Genomic DNA, 19,642 nt, shown 5'->3' with positions numbered 1-19,642 from the left:
GGAGCACGAGGAGTCGGGATCTTTATCCGGGGAGACACCTGAAACCGCAGTCCTTTCTGCTGTGCCAGCAAGTGCCCCAGAGCTTATACGGCTGCCTTCTGCTTCTGCTGGAACACGGTGACCGCGTTTCCCCAGAGGAAGCCCAGCAAAATGCAGACACCTTGAGCAGAGTCCCTAGCTGGAAGGGAGAGTTCTTCCTTTCCCTTCTCGCGTGGCTGGGCCTGCTCACCACATCCCACCCTTGCTGTTTTGGGAGCACATGTGCACACCTTGCCCTCACGTGCACAGGAAGGGCAAAAACCTTCCTCAACTTACCCTACCCACGAAAGGTGAAGGTGATCCTCCTCCCATGGGCTTTCCTCCTTGCCCGACCTCTGCCCTTCACCCTGAAGCAGGCAGATGTTTACTGCATAATCTGGTTCCATTCTGCAGTCSTAGGAAGCAGAAATCCACATGTCATTCACTTATTTGTCTGCTGGGGAAAGGAGGGCAGAAGGATGATGCCAGGGAAATCTTGAACATTAAGCTGTGACATGAGGCAAAGGCTTCAGACTGTTCCTGGAAACAAGTTTATGTGTGTGTGTATATATGTATATAAATGTATATGTACAGATATATGTACATTATTGAATATTCATCCTCCTATTTAGATGTGTCCTCCTAATCACAGCTGTCTCCAGAGCCGCTTGCACTCAGGACTTGTGTGATAGTCACACCTCTTGAAGGCCTGCCCAGTCTGCATTGTTCCACGTAGGGATTGTCCTGAGATAAGCCAGGAAACTGGTTTGCCCGTGTACAGTACTCTAGTTCATGTCACTCAAACTTCTCAGTGGTGCTTCATGCTGATCCCACACTCAGCGCGGGAGCACAGAGGGGAAAAGGGTGATGCTAGGATATATGGAAAAGTCAATAAAACCAGCATGCTGCAAAGCAGGGCTGAGGCACAGAGCTTCCACATACCCAGGACCAGAAGAGGAGTTCTGCAGATGGCAGGACTGTGGAACAGGCCCTGAGATGGGATCAGGGAAGCAGGTCAGCACGGCGGTGTCCTGGGCTATGTGAGTGTAGCTTGTTTCTCCCACAGTGTATGGGCCTTTTTTACATCACCTGGGTCATCACTAACATTCACCAATTTGTGTAATTRCAGGAAGCTGGAGAGCTCTGCAAGCTCTGAAGAAACTGTATTACTCTGCTGTAACTCAAGAACAGCGAGTTCAGAGCCCAAGGTAGGACCGAGAGCACTGGGCAGCTTATATGGTGGCTCTCTTTGAGGGCCTCCCTCACTTGGGGTTCTTCTAAGGCYATTAGTGTCACCAGCACAACAGAGAAGAATCTGGCTTTTCTCAGCACATRGGCCAAATATAGAGGCATAGCCTAAGGTGCCTTGGGTCCTTCTCCTTCATTCCCCTGGAGATGAGAGATGACATCTGGGGAGGTGTAGCCTGTTGCACACTGGTTTTCTTCCTGCCCCTCCAGACTGCAATGGTACAGGGATGATYCTGTAGTTCTTCTCTTTTCTGACTGCCAGCCTGCATCTTCAATAGCATTCCAGGTTAGTCATATACCTCCTGAAGCCTTCTCTATTCAGTTCACCTTGCATGACTGCATATATTATAGTGCTGTTCCCTCGGCTTGCTCCGCATCAGGGCGAGCTCCAGTTGTACCTACCCTAATCCAAAACTCCCTTTAAAGAACACGCTTCCAAGGGAGCACTATGCCTTACAAAGTCAATGATTGGGATGCTCTTGGTTCAGAGATAGGACCATGGCTTGTGCTGCAAGCCTTCATCTTCGGGTGCTAGGTCCAGGTGGTGGCAGGTGAAGGGCTTCCTTGAAGGCRTGTAAAGCATGGATGGGTTCCATAAGGATGAAGGAAAATTGAGGTTTGCTGTGGCTGCCCCTCGTTGATTTGTGGGTATCTCCTGGGGATGAGAAAGAAGATGATCCTCTCCAGATCTGATTCTTCTGCAGTAACAGTATAGCCACCACACATTAGGGATGTTCTCCTCCTGCATTTTAAACACACACACCTTCACGCAGCCGTGTTTCAATAGCATCCTCTGACATTGGCATCCCCAGTGGGGCATCAGGAAAGACAGATTGCCTACATGCAGAGCATAAAGATAACTGTAAACAAAGGTGCACTGGAGCTGAAATGGTCTTGGAGACAGCAGGAAGATGGGAAGATGATCGTGAGCAATGATGGAGTTAACTCAAGTTACAGTCACAATGCCAAAATTGGAAAGGTTTCCTAGGAAGGCAGCAAGCTGCGTGTGACTGTTTGGTTGATATTTCTGAAAGGTTAATTTTGAAATGGAGAAAGTACATCAGCAGAGGATTGGGCCTGACTTTTCATGCATATTCCTGCACAACTTTGGGCTGTTTTAAGATCCARCAATTTGTTACACACAAATCGCTATAAAGAAACATGGTAGCTGTGACCTTGGCTTGTCAACTGGCATGCCAGAGTAGAGCAGACTCCATACTGATCCAAACCCCATTTGCCAGCTTGCTGTACAAGCTATTGTAGCAAACACAGGAGACAAGCTCTCACACTGTGCTTCTATGCTGAGCATTTATGCTTTCCATTTCCCAACTTAGCTGAGCATTGTCTAGCAGCGACTGCTTGAAAGAGGAGTCTCCCAAGTAGGAGATCTCCTGGGAGATCGGAGATGGCTTGCAATTACAGCGTGAGTAATTCCGTGCAGCTCATTTGCAGCTTGGAACGGAGCCAGCATTCACGGAGATCAAGAGACACCTTGCTTTGACTGGATAATTACATGTTCGTCTCTACCTAATTCTTAATCACACTTAGATCAGTTCTCTTCCTTTGGMTTGTGGGTCTTGCTCGAAAGTTTCAACTGTTCATTTGCTGTCTTTAGTCCTTGCTTGTGAGCGTAGAGGCTCTAGAATGTACTTGGAGCACATTCTTGATGTCTGTCTAAAGGTTCTGAGGAGAAGAAGTGAAGTGGAGGTGGGCCTGAATGGGAGAGTCACCGACCACATGCATGTCTCCATGCACCTGGAGAGCGTGGGACCCGCAACGTGCATGTGTGTTACTGCCCATGCAGCAAAATCATCTCCACCTCAGGAGCTCCTCAGCACCCGGTCCAACCCTCCTGCTGATCAGGGAGCTCTTTGGACAAGGAGCTCCGGAGTTAGCCCCATCTTCCTCGTGTGGAAACAATATGGATGGAAGCAGCTGATTTTTGCCTTCGCAGTGAGCACAGATTCCCACATCACTCCTCTCAGTGTACCACCTGGGAGCAGGCCAAGCTGCTCAGACAGCACAAGCGTGCTCAGACTTTCCCAGCAAGAGCTGCGCCCTGAGACTCTTTGACAAGCGCTGCCTTCCCACCCGCTGCTCGATCCTTTGGGATGGACAGAAACTCAGCCTATTTACTGCTTCTGAGCTCCCTGTGCTTCTACACGCACCCAGGCAAGGCTTATGGTCTTCTTGTATTCCTGCTGTACAAAACAAAGTACAACAAAAATGCAAATCTTACCCCATAAAATAAAAATATATTTGATACTATAAAAATAGCACTATGTAGTACTAATAGGCACTATAAAATGGGGAAATCACTGCCCTTTGCTCCTCTTAAACCCACCCATTAGAGTAAGACCTACTGGAGCTGATTCCTGAGCAGCTCTCATCTTTTTCCTGCTGCTCAGCCTTCTTCTGGGGACCCTGTTGGTTACCCAGTCTCAGTCCCTCATGCTACAGAGAGAGAGGTATGGACAGGCCTACCAACCTGCGCATCTGGCTTCTGGAGACACTGCCCCAGCACCAGTCTACAGAGAGCGCAAGGGCCCTTCGGTGGAGGAATGCAGGCCCACGTCACAGCTCCAAGTGCACACTCACACGTGTGATCTAACAAAAACGTTTCATCTTTCCGCTGCCCTGTGGCATAACACGCCTGTTCTGTGCCTGACGTGGAGGTCGGCATCTGAAAGTATCTCCTGGAGGAATATAAGGAGGCATGGAAAGAGCACTAAAGGAGGAATTTGTTTGCTGTTGTGCTGAGGCTCAGTGCTGGAACTATGTGGACTCACAGGAGATGGGAGTAGAAGTGAGCACATGGAGTATAATGCAGCATGGACAGTGAGAAGACCAGGAAATATCACTTTCTCTGAAAGATGAGGATTTCTTTGGAGCCCTAGCAGAGTCATCCTTCTCGATATCCAAGGAGACTTTGTCTTTATGATTTTTCCACCTCCTCAGAGGACAGCCATAGGCAGAAAAAGAAGATACAAATTTGGAAGAGCTCCAAACAGGCACTAACACTCATGGTACTGACATGGCTTATGTGTCATGCTGTCCACCTGTTGTCCTATAAGAAATACACATGTCCTGCAGATGATTGACCAAACATGCAGGCTTGGGCAGCCTTCAGCAAGGCTGCTTGGTGAAGTTTGCACCTGCAGGCACGAATGCATTCTGCTGGCATGATTTATCCAGATACTCAGAGCAGTTACTGCTCCATTTTTGAGGCATGAACTAATGAAAAGCAGCATAGTGGTGGGCAGGTAAATCACATGGCTGCAGAGTGATTCTTTCTTTATACCAGGCTGCTGCAAATGCAATGTTGAATCATCCTGCCTGCAAACCATCTATCTGCCTGTGACAGTCCCAGCTTACGTTCTGGGACTGATTTCTCTCCTGCAGCAGGACACCCCAATGAGCAATGTGTCCTGGACCTCCAGAATCTCTCCGACAGCTGTGCTGGCAAACAGCAAAGCACACGGAGATCCCCGTAGCCACGAGAGTGAGACACGGCTGCGCTTGTGTGTGTGAAGAGGTGCTGTGCTAGAAAATACACTGATTGCTTCCCGGGCCCTGGTGCGGTCTCTGCACATCCATCTGCCCACAGCAGGCAGGGCAGTCTGTCTCTGTCAGCGGCCTCAGTGCATGACCATACCCTGTGAGCTCAGGAAAAGGCACCAAATGGCTGTAATGGTCCTTTTGGCTGTTTTGTTCCCGTAATCGTGACAAACTGCACCAGCACCTTGCAAAGTCTGGACAGGCAAAGCAAAGGGAGAAAAACTCCCACTCTGTCAGTGCATYTGCCCCCTGCACAGCCAGTGATTCCCCATGGGCAAAACTTCTTCTAGGAAAGTGAATTACGAGCCTCAGAGCTCCGGCTTCGTGATTTCTCTCCGATTTCAGGTCTCTTCTGCCTGAGCAATGGGGTTGGCTTGGACGTGTCATTCCTATAAATCATCTCAGCGCTCGCTTCGGTCTGACATATCAATCCCCTCTCCTCTGGCAGTAAAAGGTTCCCACCTGATCCTGGCGGGACTGCGGAGACTGGAACGCGCCAAGAATCCTTCAGAGCATCCGGAGGGCAGCGCAGGAAGGGCCGCCGGTTTATCCCRGCATTTCTCACACAAAGCTGCTCAGTTTGAGGTCTTAAGGGGATTTAGCTGGATGAGAGTTTGCACTGAGCTTGAAGCTGCCCTAAGTTTKCTCTGTGCTGACTGTGAAATAACAAGTATCAGTGAAAGATGCTAAATGGACTTTGAAGAGGGGGAAAACAAGGTCCTAAACGTTATCTTCCAGTGGCTGCCTGGCCAGACTCTTGATTCAGAGCAACGGCCCCTGTGGTGGATCTCAATATGTGTAGGTCCCGCCGAGAGAGGTCCCACATGAGCTATTCTAGGGGTACATTGCTCCCCTGGATTCCAGGGAGAGAGGGGAGCTATTCCTAAAAAAAATGCTGGATTTGATAGGATTTGTGATGGCCAAAGGAGAAGGGGAGATTCTCATCAGCCTGTGCAAAGCGAGACGAGGGCTCGGGTTTGAGATGAAGAAGAGGTTAGTCATTTTTAAGGTCTGACTCCTACTCTCTTGGGGCTGATGGATATCCTGGCAGGGGCAGTTGTAGGGGCATGCAGAAGGGCTGCTGGAGGGCACTGGAAAAAAAATGAACAACGAATTTGTGATTAGGAGCATCTGCCCCTAAAGCCTGATTCTAAACGTTGTATGTATTTCACAGGGGAGTGGGAACATGGCAGTACCACATGACCAATCAAAACAGGCCTGGTTTCAGATCTGCAGTACTCCCAACAGAGTTAGCAAATGAGTTACAGACCAGGAACTATCTGCAAATAGTTTCCAATAATGAATTGAGGTGCGAAATCTGCAATCTGCTCCCAGACAATCTGTAAACAGAGGGAAGCAAAATTCACCGAAATAAATTATTCATTTCAAATTACTCTCCCAGTTCGTGTCTTAACTTGAAATCCTCCAGGGCCTGCAGAGATTTCCAGGGATGCTCCTATATCTCAAGCAATGCTGTGTTGGAGGCAGGAACAGTGGTTATGAGGCAAATAGCCCGTTGTCACCGTTCTTCTGCTGCTTGTCCATCCCAACCAATGTGGCTTTGCTACTGAGCAAGCAGCAGCTCCAGGGGTTGTGCCGAGACAGTGAAGGCAAGGCCATGCTAGAGTGAGGACAGGACTCATCCCTTTTCCCTGCTGCCATCAGCTTGGAGAGATGAGAGACAGGAATCCACTCTGTAGCAAGATCTGGAATAGATATGAGAGGTGAAAAGGTGAGAAAAGAAGGTGCAGCAGCGAAAGAAGAAAGAAACAGGGCTCACCAGAGGCAAGCTGTGCTAGTTTGGTCAAACAACATGAGACCTACTCCAGCCTAGCTGAGCCACATAGTGGCATGGCATTCTGGAATAAAGGAATGTAGATGGATGCAGGAGATGTAGGCAATGAAGCAAGAACTGCATCTAGGTAGTCACCCTTTTGGAATCTTCCGTGTTGTCTTAGGAAAAGAAATTGACCCTCAAGAAGAGTAAATTCCTTAAGTGTAGGACTTGCCAAGAGCACATCTGGCCCCGGGCAGAAGGGTCAGGGTATGGAACTAAGGGTCAGGGTATGGAACTAAGAGCAGACTGAGTTTGAATCATATTTGTGATTCAGCATCCCATGCTAATATATTTTTTTTTCTGATGAGCTCAGGGCTGGGCATGGCCTTTCGCATGAGAAATTGGATAAAGAGCAAAAACAAAAGCTATGCATGGCAAAGAGCAACATATGGAGCTGGAGGAAGGTGCAAGATAGGAAGCTGGGATGTGACAGTGATTACTGGTTCAGTTGTCTGCAAACGTTACTCGCTTCAAAGTGACATGAACTCTCTCTAGATCCTTCTGGACTGGATCTTCTGCTGGGACAAACTAGGTTCAAGTAGATACATCCAATGAGGGTGAAGTGGTAATCTTGGCAGTGGCCTGGGTCTAAGAGGACCACCTTGGGAGCCCAGCTGATCTGGTGGCCACAGCACTCATCTATCTCTTCATATTACAGTTAAGAGGCTGGAGAGATGACTAAAATCTGCTCTTGCACAGTGTATCCCCAGGAAAAATGAAGTGTACATGTAGTTTTCTAAAGAAAGTAGTTTTCATGAAAAAAAAAAAAAAACAGAAAACAGAAAAAGAACAGAATAACAGAAGGCTGGAGGTTTGCATAATGTTTCTCTGTGGGAAGAATCAGCATCCCTTTGAAATCATTTTTTTTGTATTTATTTTCCTCCATTGAAAAATTGGCTCTCTTAAAATCAACCACTTGATTTACAGACCCAGCAGAGATAACATAAACTGTGAGCCTGATGTCACCTGTCCCCATGTACCTTAAAGTGAGGTCTCCTCCAGGCCGTCCTGACCGATGTGGACCAGGAGAAGGAAGGCAAACAGAAATGCTCACGCTGAACTGAGCTGCTCGTCACGAGTGAATATCACGGTGTGTTGTGGGCAATGCCATCTGACTAGGAATGCTGCAGGATGCCAGGAGAGTGGGACCTCTCCTCCACATAAACACTGCAGCAGTGTTTCGGAATTAAAAGGCTTCCACTGTTGCTTCTTTTATGTTAGTCCTCTCCAAAGTCCTGGGGAATTGTCCCTTTGCCTAAGCATTTCATAAATTTAGGGATGCTAATTCGATGGTTTTGTGGCTTGTTTTTTAGTTTTTTTCTTCAGAGATCTCAACGCACTAGAGAGCAGCTGACAATTTCCCACGCCATGAATAGATGTACGGAAACTCTGGGTCCGTGCCTTGGTGTTTGTGGAGTTTGTGGCTTGTCACTTCAGACCCAAGTCACTCAGCCGGTGCTCTGCTTGGATCCTAATTCTGCCTGGCTGAGGAAATTGTCCCATTACATGAACAGCCCTTAAGCAAGTGGAAGAGAGCTAGCACCGGGCTTGTGTTCAGGTGGCCGCATCAGACCCTGTTCGAACCAGGGTGCCATATGGTGCAGAGACAACATTGTCCATTCCTTTGCATTGCAATAATATTTTGCTTTATGACTGTTTGCAATTAGCCTGCTGCAGCAGATGAATAATCTGTTCCCGTTGATGCGACAGAGACGTTGTTTGGAAGAGGGACAAACAGCATGTGCAGCCTCACCCAGCAATCACAGGCATTAACGGAGAGAAACACGGAGGCACCAACAATTCCCCGCGACAGCTCCCATAAATCTAGCTGCTTCTGGTATAAAGCAAGAGATAAATGGAATAAATACTGGTTGGAGAGGCCACAAAAGCGGCTACCACCAGGCAGCCGTCACTGGAACCAGGGACCAGGGAGGTGAAGGGGGACAGACCCCCGCGCCAGGCTGCCCTGCTCTGCCGTGTGACAGCCCATGGCCCTGCCTCTCCCGTGGGAGCGATGCTTTCTCACCGTCACAAAATAAAAGCCATTTTCAGAAGGCGAACAGATTTTGGTTGGGAGGTGAGGGAAGCGGAGGGCCAAGAATAGAAGGGAACAGTGGGCGTGATTCTGACTCCCTGCTGCATTCAAAGTAAAGTACAGGACAAGTTTCAAGGAAACAGCAGGCCGGAGCCGAGGGGAGTTGGCAGAGGAGATCCAGYCTGGCAAGGTGTTGGTGATTTGACCACGCTGCCCCAGAGCAAGCAAGAGAGCATCAGTAGAGACATGTTGCCTTAAGCAGCACAGAAGCAAGCTGCGTGATTGCCTTTATCTCAAACAGGGCACAGAGGTGCAAATGATAGTCCCTTCACTGGGGACTGTAATAGGAAAAGACAATGGTGAAATGGATCTTAGAAATAGCAGAGCATGAAACAAAAAGAGAAGTCATTCATATTTTCTCCTGTATTGCATTATATATGTCTCTTTCTCTCTGTATATTTTTTATTTTTTTTTAATATATATCTATATTGGTGTATGCCTGGCAGCACATACGATGCCCACATGGACATGCTGCTAAGCACACTGAAACACAGCAAATCGTAGTGCAAAGCTTAACGCCATCTAAGTGGTAAGCACGGGAACTGCAATGGGCCTTCCCAGAGCAGCAAAGAGGGCTCTAGTGCTGGCCTGTTGCTTCAAAGGGCAGCAACGGGCCTGGCTTGGTGCTGCTGGGTGCCCACTGAGGACAATCCGCACGTATGTTGACCAATGCAATGGCAGAGGTACCAGATAAAGCAGAGAGCACAAGACTAGAGATAGCTGCAGGTGACAGGCAAGGAAACCGGAGCATTTTTGTGCTGCAGGATCTGTGGCTTTGGCTTCTTGGTTCCACAAGTAATACTGCGGGGTCCTCTGTCTGCTGGAAAAAAATCTTTGCTATATCCACTTTGCTATATTCATTGAGTACTTTGACTTGGTTTATAAAGAGAAGTTGTGGTAGACCAGCCTGGGGACAGAAGGCAGTGCTGGGAGCACGGCAGCTGACCTCGAGGAACATGGGCAGAGCCAAAATGGAGCAGAGTGGGAAGGGACCTTCCAATAGGAATGGGATGGAGAAGCTGTTGCACTGAGTCTGTCTAAGGCCAGAGATGCCCCTGGCAGGATTGATGCTCAGGGACCAGTGTGGCAATAGGRCAGGTAAAGAGTGGACCTTGCCCTGATATGTCCTGCCATCTCCTGGCTAGCACTGCAGATGCTGATATATAGGGGAACCTGCCTTATAAGGGGTCCCTTGCACACCTCTTGCACACCACATCCAGCTTGTTTCCCAGGGGACCCTGGTTGGGAGGGAACTGCCCCATGCCCCGGGAGCAGGACAGGACTCAGTACTCATTCCTTGTTCCTTCTCAAGGTTTTCCAAAGCCAGGATCTCATCCCTTTAGCTAGTTCTTGGAAAAGTTACTCCAATTGCTGCCTGTTTCATTGTCCCTTCTCCTAAAGAAAATGAGTCAGATAGAAGCACTTTTGATGTACACAGTGGGATCTGTGCCAAGGAAAGACTTAAAAGGCAACTGTTTTGCATCACACATGTTCCCCTCATCATTGCATAGCTGTCCTGGCTCCTACACTGGGACAAAATACAGCTTCCTTGGCCACGAGACCTAGCCTAGATTGTGAGTGTCCTTTCCAGTCTTGCCTCCTCTTCCCTTTGTGGCATTTAGGTGCATTTTCACCCACATTGCAGACCCATAATTAACCCCTGCTGCAGTTCCATAACTGCAAACAGTGAAAGGCAATAGTTGCATCCATGAAAGGACCCAGCTAGGAATATATCCAATCCATTTCTAGCTCCTCTTTAAACTTCTTCATTTGGAGGGTGGAAGAAAGCAGGTCCATGGGATTAATCATTTTCCCCACAGTCTGTCTGTCAGTTCCCTTGCCCATCCTAACCCTGGCTAAATTACTGTCAGAGCAGCATGGGWATATCTCTCTTTGACAACTGTTTCCAGGACAAATATCTCTGATCTGGTCCAACAGATGCCTTGCGAAGGGCTGTCAGTTACGGATCACAGGATAGATGACTTTCTGGCTGGAGGCCACTGCTTGGGCATGGAAGAGCTTGAGATATCTCAAGAGACCTTGGGGCTTCCCTATTCCTGGGACTTTAGAGGGTCTGTGGCTCACGAAATGACTTGATGTCCTTCTAAAACAACAGAGAAACCACCTCTGAAGGACTTGYGACTGTGCATGTGTCATAATCCACTTTTCAAGATAGTGTCAGGGTGAGGAAGAACATCAATAGCTTTACCAAATTTACATGAAAAAAAGTATTTCAGAACATTGCAAATATAGCTTTCAAGTGTCTGCGTGTGTTTGCTGCTTTCTGAAAGGAGTGGGTGGTAGGTGTCTTTCTCCAGTGCTCCCAAGGAGCTGCTGTGAACCCCACAGATTTGCAAACCACTCTTCTAAAGCATCCTTGAAATGACAGCCCTGAAGACCACACATCACCAGGGAGGGCAACTAAACTCCAGAAGGAAGGGGTTTTATTTATTTATTTATTTTTAAGTCGGATTGACTGACTATCCAACTGTTCAGCTCATGGTGATGAGAACATTTTTGCCTCTTTGATTTGTGTAGAGTATCTGCTGTGCTACTGCAGAACTCATGGCTGGTTGTCTCCCCGACGGATGGTGCTCARGTCCTTGGGCTCAGGGAGGAGAGCGGGTTCTCCCTCAAGATCTGCTGACTGGATCCTCTGAGCTTGCATCAGCCTCTGGGGCCAATTGCCATTTCACCAAGAGGTATGAAGGATTCACGTGGGTTTCCCTGCTGCCTCTGATTGTTTCCTTCTGATACTGAGCTCACGTAGACATGAAAACACATCTAATAGTAGCGTGATGGGGTTTGGAGAAGTCCCTGAAACTGCGGACAACTCATGGTAGGTCCACTCAGATGTGATGTCATTCAGTGAGTCCAGTTGGGGTATTCAGACTGCAGTCATGGAAAGAGAGGGCAATGTGGCTCTCATAACCTGTGCATTTGAGACCCCAAAGGGATGCCTGCAGCCCCCGTTCCTCTTCTGTGCATCACGCAGGTGACAACCAGCTGGCCTGGCTTGCAGCTGCCTTTGCTGCTGACAGACAGAGCTCCCCATTCGCTTTTAATAACAATGAGCATAAAAGGACCAATAAAATGGATTTTTTTCCCCTTCATTTTCCAGGAGGCCTGGAACRGTGTCAAGCTGCTCCTCTACTATTTTTTTGTGTGCACTGCACTGAGTTGCTCAGCTCTTCTGTGCACTCCTTTGCCAGGCCTGGARCAATTGCAGGTCTGATTTTTCAGCATCAGGACTGGTAGAGAATGCAGGAGGAGAGGGTTTGCCTCTCAGTCATCAGAAGATACTAATCACTCCCACAGAGGTGTTTACCGGAGGGGTGTGTGTGTGCATGCATGTGTATGCGAGAAAGGAGATGAACAGCCATTAGAATTGCAGATCATGCACTTGTTAGCAAAGTGCCCAGACCCTGCTTTACAATTGGCTAATAATAAAGCATTTGTTCCCAGGAAACAAACTCACAGATTTATGTCTTACTCGCAAAAGACTCCAATAGATATATTGATACCTTGTGAATCTACAGCAGAGAGAGATATTGAAAAGTAGCTGTTTACCCAACTCCATCAAGTTCCTCTATTGATGTCCGGGAGGCATTTATTTCACTATGGATAGGCCACTTGGAATTGCTAGCTCTCTGTTGCCAATACATCCCATATTTAGGGTTATTATATCACCATAAAATTCCTTTATGGAGCTATGAATATAGGCACGCATCAATATCCACAACTGCAGCCACTGCTGTTTCGTTCGCCCGGCAGTGCTGGGAGACCCAAGGCAATCACAAGGACCAGAGGAGCTCCAGGAAACATGGATATTTCAGAGRATAAATTTGCCAAGGAAGTCATCTCAATGCCTGTTGGCTACGTAGGCATGGGTGCCAGGAGGATTTTATCTCCAGAGCACCAGCAAATCCAGCGTGCAGACATTTCTGCTTTGGCACTGCTGACTCAGTTTACCAGCACATCTGGACACAGCAGTGACTCTGATGGATCCCCCAGCAATGTCCGTGGGTGGTGGGGAAGCTGCCAGGCACTCAAACAYGATGCAGGACCCTCATCTTCCTCAATAGCCTACTGCCAGCTCCATACAGTCACTGCCATGGTGCCTGCCGGAACGTGGGGATGGAGGCTGTTGGTGATGCTTCCAGATGCAGTTATTTATTCCTCGCCTGTCTGCTCTTTTCCCTGCTTGCTGTCTTGCCCCGAGCGCATGCAGCTGGAAGGGATGTGCAAGCTGGTAGGTGGAGATAAAGGACAGAAGAAACTACGGCTTTTGGCAGGGATGGTGCACGTTCCATCCCTGGGACGCTGTCGTCGGTGGCTATAATAACCCACTCAGGAAGTGGAACCCCTCTGTCACACTATGTTAACCCCTCCTATAATTTTGGAAATCATAATGAAAAGCGATGCTCATCTCATGGACACTGTAGTGCTTTTGGCAGATGATGCCTTGCTCTGGGATGATTTTCCAGGAGATGTAGCCCCTCCACTCCCATGGACAGCAGGGCCCTCAACTGTCAGCAGAGGAAGGAGGAGGATTTCAGAGGCAGAAAGGACAGAAACACGGAGCTTTTTCTAATGTCATGGGATCCCACCAGGCATTTCAGAAAACATGTATCCAGAAGTTTGCACAGATAAAAATATCTTTATAGATACACATGTCCTCCACTCTAACGTTCAAAATCTGACTATATGGTCAAGTATGCCCATATTCTGTGGTGATTCAGTAAATCTGCCACGTGGCAGGGCTGCATTAACATCACTGTAACAGAACAGGCCCATCTGAGGCTGTATTAGACACTGCAGCTTATTATTTCCTCTATTGTATTTTAAGCTGCTAAATAATGCACTATTGAAAAGGGAAACCTGAGCCAAGGCTTCAGGATTAAGATGCAGAACTACCACAAGCTTTCAGCTTTAATGCTACATTTGCTGGCTCAAGGTGATGTTTTTCTCAGCCTTTTTTTTTTTTTTTTTTTTTAACAGATATATGCATTTTTGCATGGACTTTGCAAGAAGGGAAGAAAAACAGATTTTGATTATAGCACTTGAACTTTTGCTACCAGCCTTCTCACTTTCAGCAAATCTTTACTTCACAGGGAAGTTGCTGGATCTGAGAAACCAAGTGCAGATGGTACCCAAAGCAGAAGGAGAATGGAGAGGTGCCATCAGCCTTTCCAGAAAACTCCGTTAAGATGCTGACAAGTTGCCCTTTGATGGCCTATTAGTTCTATCTGTTATATCATATATCACAGATATATCAAATATCTATCTCTGCTTATGGCTGTATTCACCTGCAAGTGTGAGTGGCCTTTTTATGAGCTGACTGAGAGATTTTTGTTCTGGCTATTAAATTAATAATCAACGCTTCATTTCCCGGGGATCTCCAATGCCCAGACAGATTGATCTGTTGAAGATGGTACAGTGGAACGATGGAGCCTCTTCCACTGAAGCTTTGGACAGAGAGTTAACAAAGCCTCTTAGCTGGGAAGCTGTGAGAGCTATTTAAAGAATCATTTCCTGTGCATGAATTCACAAAAGAAGCAGGCGCAGGGAGAGGACTCAAGGAGACTGAGTTGCTGCAGGCTGCTCAGCCCTGTGCTGCCCTGCTCGAATTCATCCTCATCAATTATCTGTGGGCAAGGTGCTAGAGGTGGTAGCACCTCAAGGCTCCCAGAAGCATTCTCCTCCCAGTCTCCCGTGCTGCTGCTGCTCTTTCAGTCCCCGGAGACAGCACAAACTCAAGATCTACAGGGCAAAAATCACCTGCTYGGCAAGGCTGTGCTGTCTAAGAGGGACTCCAGGCTCAGGACACTTTGCATAGGTTGGCTTTGACTAGCCAAGGTCACACGTTTGAGTTAAGATGAACTTGAAGTTCCTCTGGAAAGTTCTCAGCTTGCTTCAGAAAAAAAAAAAGAAACATCAACAGGATTTCTGCTAGGGAAAATAAAATTATTTCTCTCTGTCATAATTATTCTTGGGTTCTTTAACATGTTTTTTTGTTTTGTTTTGTTTTAAGTGAGAACATAACAGAAACCCCTTCCTGCTGACCTGAAAGCTCGCTGGTCTAATCCCAAGTATTTACTTTCTGTAGTGTTCTGTGTTTGTGTTATTTGAAGTAACATTTATAAAATGACAGAGCATCAATCAGAAGACGCAACAGACTTAAATTAAAAACTGATGGTCATCAAAGCAAAAGATAAGATTTTTTCCAGCCTGGCATGAGCACCTGTGCTCAGCACAGGAATACACCCATCCATGGAGTCTCTCTCCACCTGGAATTCAAGCCTTGGGAATGAGAATAATAAAGAATCTATAGCCTTTATTTAGCCACTTAACTAAGGGCATGAGAATAGTAAAGGCTCCGTAGGATGCTCCACTACAGCTGGAGCTGAGACGAAGGGAGGAGAGTGTGACTAGCAACATCCCTGCCCAGAGCACAAGAGTTTGAGTGGAGAAAACAAACAGTTACGGAGCTCAACAGGAGTGGCAGAAACAGCACATCAGCAAAAGCAGCTGTGCGGAGGATAAGCGGTCTTAGCAGGGCTTTCCCCCAGCTGTCCATCACAAAAGAAAACATATGTAGAAAAACAGTCTTTGCAGATAATCTTAATCTGATCTGGAGCTACAAACTCTCTGCACTTAACCACCATCACATGCTATGCACAGTGGTGCAAAACRTGTTACAGTGCCGTGGACTGTTCGTATGCTGGGTCCTATGTGTCACATATGTGCCAGGCTAGCACGGGCTCTCTGGGCCACAGGGACTGGGTCTAGCCCTGCGGGCATGGGAAGGATGCAAGCTGTGGGCAGGACTTCTCTGCAGTGTCATCCCCATGAGATGAGTTTGTCCAGTCAAGCCTGCTGGTTCACAGAGCAGTATCCTTCTCCCTGCCCATCTTTATGTTTTGCTGGAAATAGTTTCACCGTTAACCTTGCACACTGAATATCTCCTGCTTAGCTCTGGTTCTAGCACCAGGAAACTCAGCTCCTCCAGGAACAAGCTCTATCTTGTGGTTTGCAAAGGAATGAAGAACTGGACTGGGCAATTCCTACAGCCTAGGTTGTGGGCTTGACCTGCCTCCTGGACTGTCTCTCCTAGTCTCCTCTGCCTCTTGAAGAGCATACGATCTTCCCTGTAGAGTTCCACACTGCATCATCTGGCTGTGCATGTCAAGAACTACGTTTAGTCCCACGGAAGACTGCAGCTACTGCCAAGTGAAGTTCAGTCAGGACTCAGCTATTAATTGCACACATTTACAAATGTCATCTTGATGTAAAGACTTAAGACAGTTAAGGGAGCAGTGGAGTTAATTTGTATACAGTACCTGATCTTTCCATGGCCAAGCACTAAATCCAGTAGGGAGGCCTTCAGAATCAGCAGAGCAAGGGGAGCTGTCGCACACCCCTGTGCCTCCATAAACCTCTTCAAGGCCTCATGGGACAAGAAGCTGAGAAGGCTGAGAGGAACCCAGGCATGGCAGCTACAAAGAGGGCCTGTGGCTGGATAGGACGCGTGCCACAGGGTCTGAGGAATGGTGAACAGCTCTCAGCACAGCATGGTCATTCTGGAGGTGTTGAGAGGATCAGGCGCTGCTTTTGGCATTACAGATGTGTCCTTCTGAACCACCTCTCACGGCAGACTTCTCTTTCCCCATGGTGCCCTAACCTGCTCAGTAGAACAGTGTCCAATGGTTTTTATCTCCATAAGCAGATCTTTCGCTGACTCCATTTTTGCTTCTGCATCTCACAGATGCCTTGTGAGACTAGATTCCCGAGTGGAAAAGCATTCTTCTTTCCCCTATTTGGCTTCTTACCAGGCACCAGCCCTGCATTGGCAATGGATCGTGCATCACAAGTGTAATCATCTGCAATGCCCTGAGTAATGGAGAAGGAGGGACCAAGTGCCTGTGGGAATAACCAACCCAGCCAAACAGGCTACTGAAGCACSCTGAGCCCACCCAACAAATTCTACATTGGCAGGAGATGTCCTCTTAGGTGACACTCATGCTCCTCTGAAGTAGTCCCGCTCAGTAGCTGGCATAAGAGCTGCCAACAGACCTCATCTGTCTGCTGCTCCCTGATTTCTGGGCTAAGCCTTGCCTGTCAAGAACTGGAAAGATTTTCCCTCGCGTTGATTTGAGCTATGGCTACAACAGGGTTTTTACTATGCAATGCTGGAGACAGAAGTACTGCATATATTGCCCCAGATGTATTCCAGTAGTTAATGGAGTTGTGAGCAAATGGCAAAAGTGGAAWTATCTTTGAAAATTCATAGAATGACAGGAAATATAACCTTTGTTTTTGAAGCTAATTGAACCAATATTAATTGAAATGAATTTGCTAAGATAGCCCCAGTTCCTGCACCTAGGGGACTTCTCAGACGCAAGAAGAAGCAGTCATTACTCTTGCAAGAGGGGAGCTGAGCAGCATCCAGGACGGTCTCTAGACAGGAAGCTTTTACATTCTGGCCTCATCATCCCAGATGGCCCCAGGACTTCCACAGAAGCGAGTCCCCAGCTGGTGCGTGGTGCAGACACACTGCTCATTTCCTGTCTCAAGGCCTTGGCTGCTGCCATCAGGAGGGTCAACGCAAGACGTCTACAAATAGTCCAAACAGCTTGGAGTAAAATCTACAACTGTTTGTGGCTAGTGGAGAGTTGTTTTATCTTTTACTGAGGAAAAGAAGGAAGAAAAAGAGAAGAAAAAAATACTGCAAAACTTCAGGATATGCGGGAGAGTCTCTTTAAAAAATTATAATGATTTTAAGTCAACTTTCTCAGTTTTGAGGACTGATTTATAATTTTCGAACCCTCAGGTTGACGGGGGAAAAACACTTAATACATTGTGTAAGTAGCAAAGAAAAAGAATCATTCTTTTTAAAAATAATATTTATCGCTCAAATTCTATGTGTCTGTGTAYCTATGTTTAGAAATACACAGCTATGTTACCCACGTGCAAGCTCCTAAAGGTGGATGTCAGAGCTGGTAGCAAAGTGATCCTACTAGTGTGTGCCCACAAAATATTCAGGATAGGTTTAAACTTGACAAAAGCAGTTCTGTAAGGACGAGAGGATCATTTAAGTTTTAGAAGCTTTTAGTAAGTTTTTGAAATGTGGATGCAAACCTACATCAGCTACGCACAATTCACCCTGCTCTTCTCTGCTGAGGACCCTGGCTGAGACCACGGCTGTCAGTGGCCAAAGCAAAATAAGTGGCACAGACAATTCCTTTTGGCTGTGCTGCCAAGGAACTGATGAACATCAAAACCTCATTACACAGCTGCGTGGCCGACTGACCAGCCCATCAGTCAGCTGGACCTCAGTGAACGTCAGCTAGCATGCCAGCTAGAGCCAAGGGAAAGGGGCTGATGAGCACCAAGGCAGGACAGTTTTGTCCCACGTGAGAGCTGTCTCATGTCTCACGCCTCTCACTTTTWTTTTTTTTTGCATTACTTTCTAAATTTCCATGGGCATCAACCAATCCTTTTAAGAGATGCTTAGCAAATGAATTTATTCCCCTTTCATATTCCTTCTTGGAAGATGAAATATTTCCCTATCTCCAGTTGCTCGCTGATTCAGCTTTCAGGCAGACAAGTCTATCTCCTGCTCCTTTCCTCTTTTTCTTTCTGTTTCTTATCATGTCCTAATTCCTCCTCTCAGCTTTCTCTCCCCTTAGGCCAGGTCTGTGCTGAGGCTGTTCTCTCTCAGAAGGACTCAAATAAGCTTGAAGGGGTGGGGAGAGATTTTTATTTTTTTCTTTTTTTTGATTGAAATGTATTCTGTTGGGAACATCTTCCTGGCATGAGCACTCCAGGGCAACGCACTAGGCTTTGGTTTAAAGACAGAACTCAGTGGGAAGTGGCTTATGATTATCTATCAGAAGCAAGTTTGGTTGTAATTTGGTATGAGCACTCAGGGACATGAGATGTATCAGAGGGAGGATTCTTAAAATGGTCGCTGGGAACCCAGGAAGTTCACCATCACGGCCTGGGTGACARGTGTCACTGAGTTTGGGGCTATGGCTTGATGTATGTGCCAACAAGAGGGCACTCAGGGCAACTGCTTCTGGAGAGGAGATCTGAATCACCCTGCTGAGCAGGGTAGGAGGGTGGCCGAGAACTCCTCTCCAGGCAGAAAGCTTGCCTCGAGGACAGTTGGACAAACTGGGTCCCATCTGACTCCACATAAAAGCACATGAAGTTGAATGGCCTGGGGAACCAGTGGGTAGAACAGCATTGCATTGCTCATGATAAAGCTCTTGTGTGGATGACTGTCACAACAGAAGAACGAGGACACGTGCGTCTGGAGGCCACGCTTTTCGTTCAATTGACATGCTCTGTTGAGGGCAGGCAGCAGGCATAGTACGAGGGATATGGAACTGKAGGTAAGGAATAGTCCTCTGGCTTGACTATCTACAATACCATGTTCTGCAAAACTGTAACTAAATGCTTTACAGATGCCTCAGAGTCCAGCATTAGCCTTTTTCTCCTGCCACTCAACGCATTGCGTTTTCAAAGGCATTTTGTAATGCTGATTTGGAGGGAATCCAGACACCTCCCAGCATTTGCAGTTGAGCTTTTCTTAGCAAAGCTCTGGCATGACCGCATGTATTATGTATCAGTGGCTCTGGAGACAGCCTTAGAGCCACTGCACATTTCCAGTAGCTCACTTGTGAAACCAAAATTTTTGACTCATTCAAATTGATTCTTGGAGAGTTTCTGTGGGATGATCCTGCAAACGAAAGCTTCAGAAATACACTCGTCTGGAACAGGTTAGCGCTACTGTCAGTGCTCTGGGAAATGAGGCAATTAAGGACATTCCAAATAAATGTCAGGAAATTGCAAGGAGAGTCACCTGCTCATTATTTTTC

The sequence above is a fragment of the Nothoprocta perdicaria genome, unplaced genomic scaffold (assembly GCF_003342845.1).
Source record: "Nothoprocta perdicaria isolate Ctin4 unplaced genomic scaffold, notPer1 scaffold_250, whole genome shotgun sequence".
Lineage (NCBI taxonomy): Eukaryota > Metazoa > Chordata > Aves > Tinamiformes > Tinamidae > Nothoprocta > Nothoprocta perdicaria.
The sequence above is the reverse complement of the archived record's forward strand: the minus strand, read 5'-3'. Positions refer to the sequence as shown.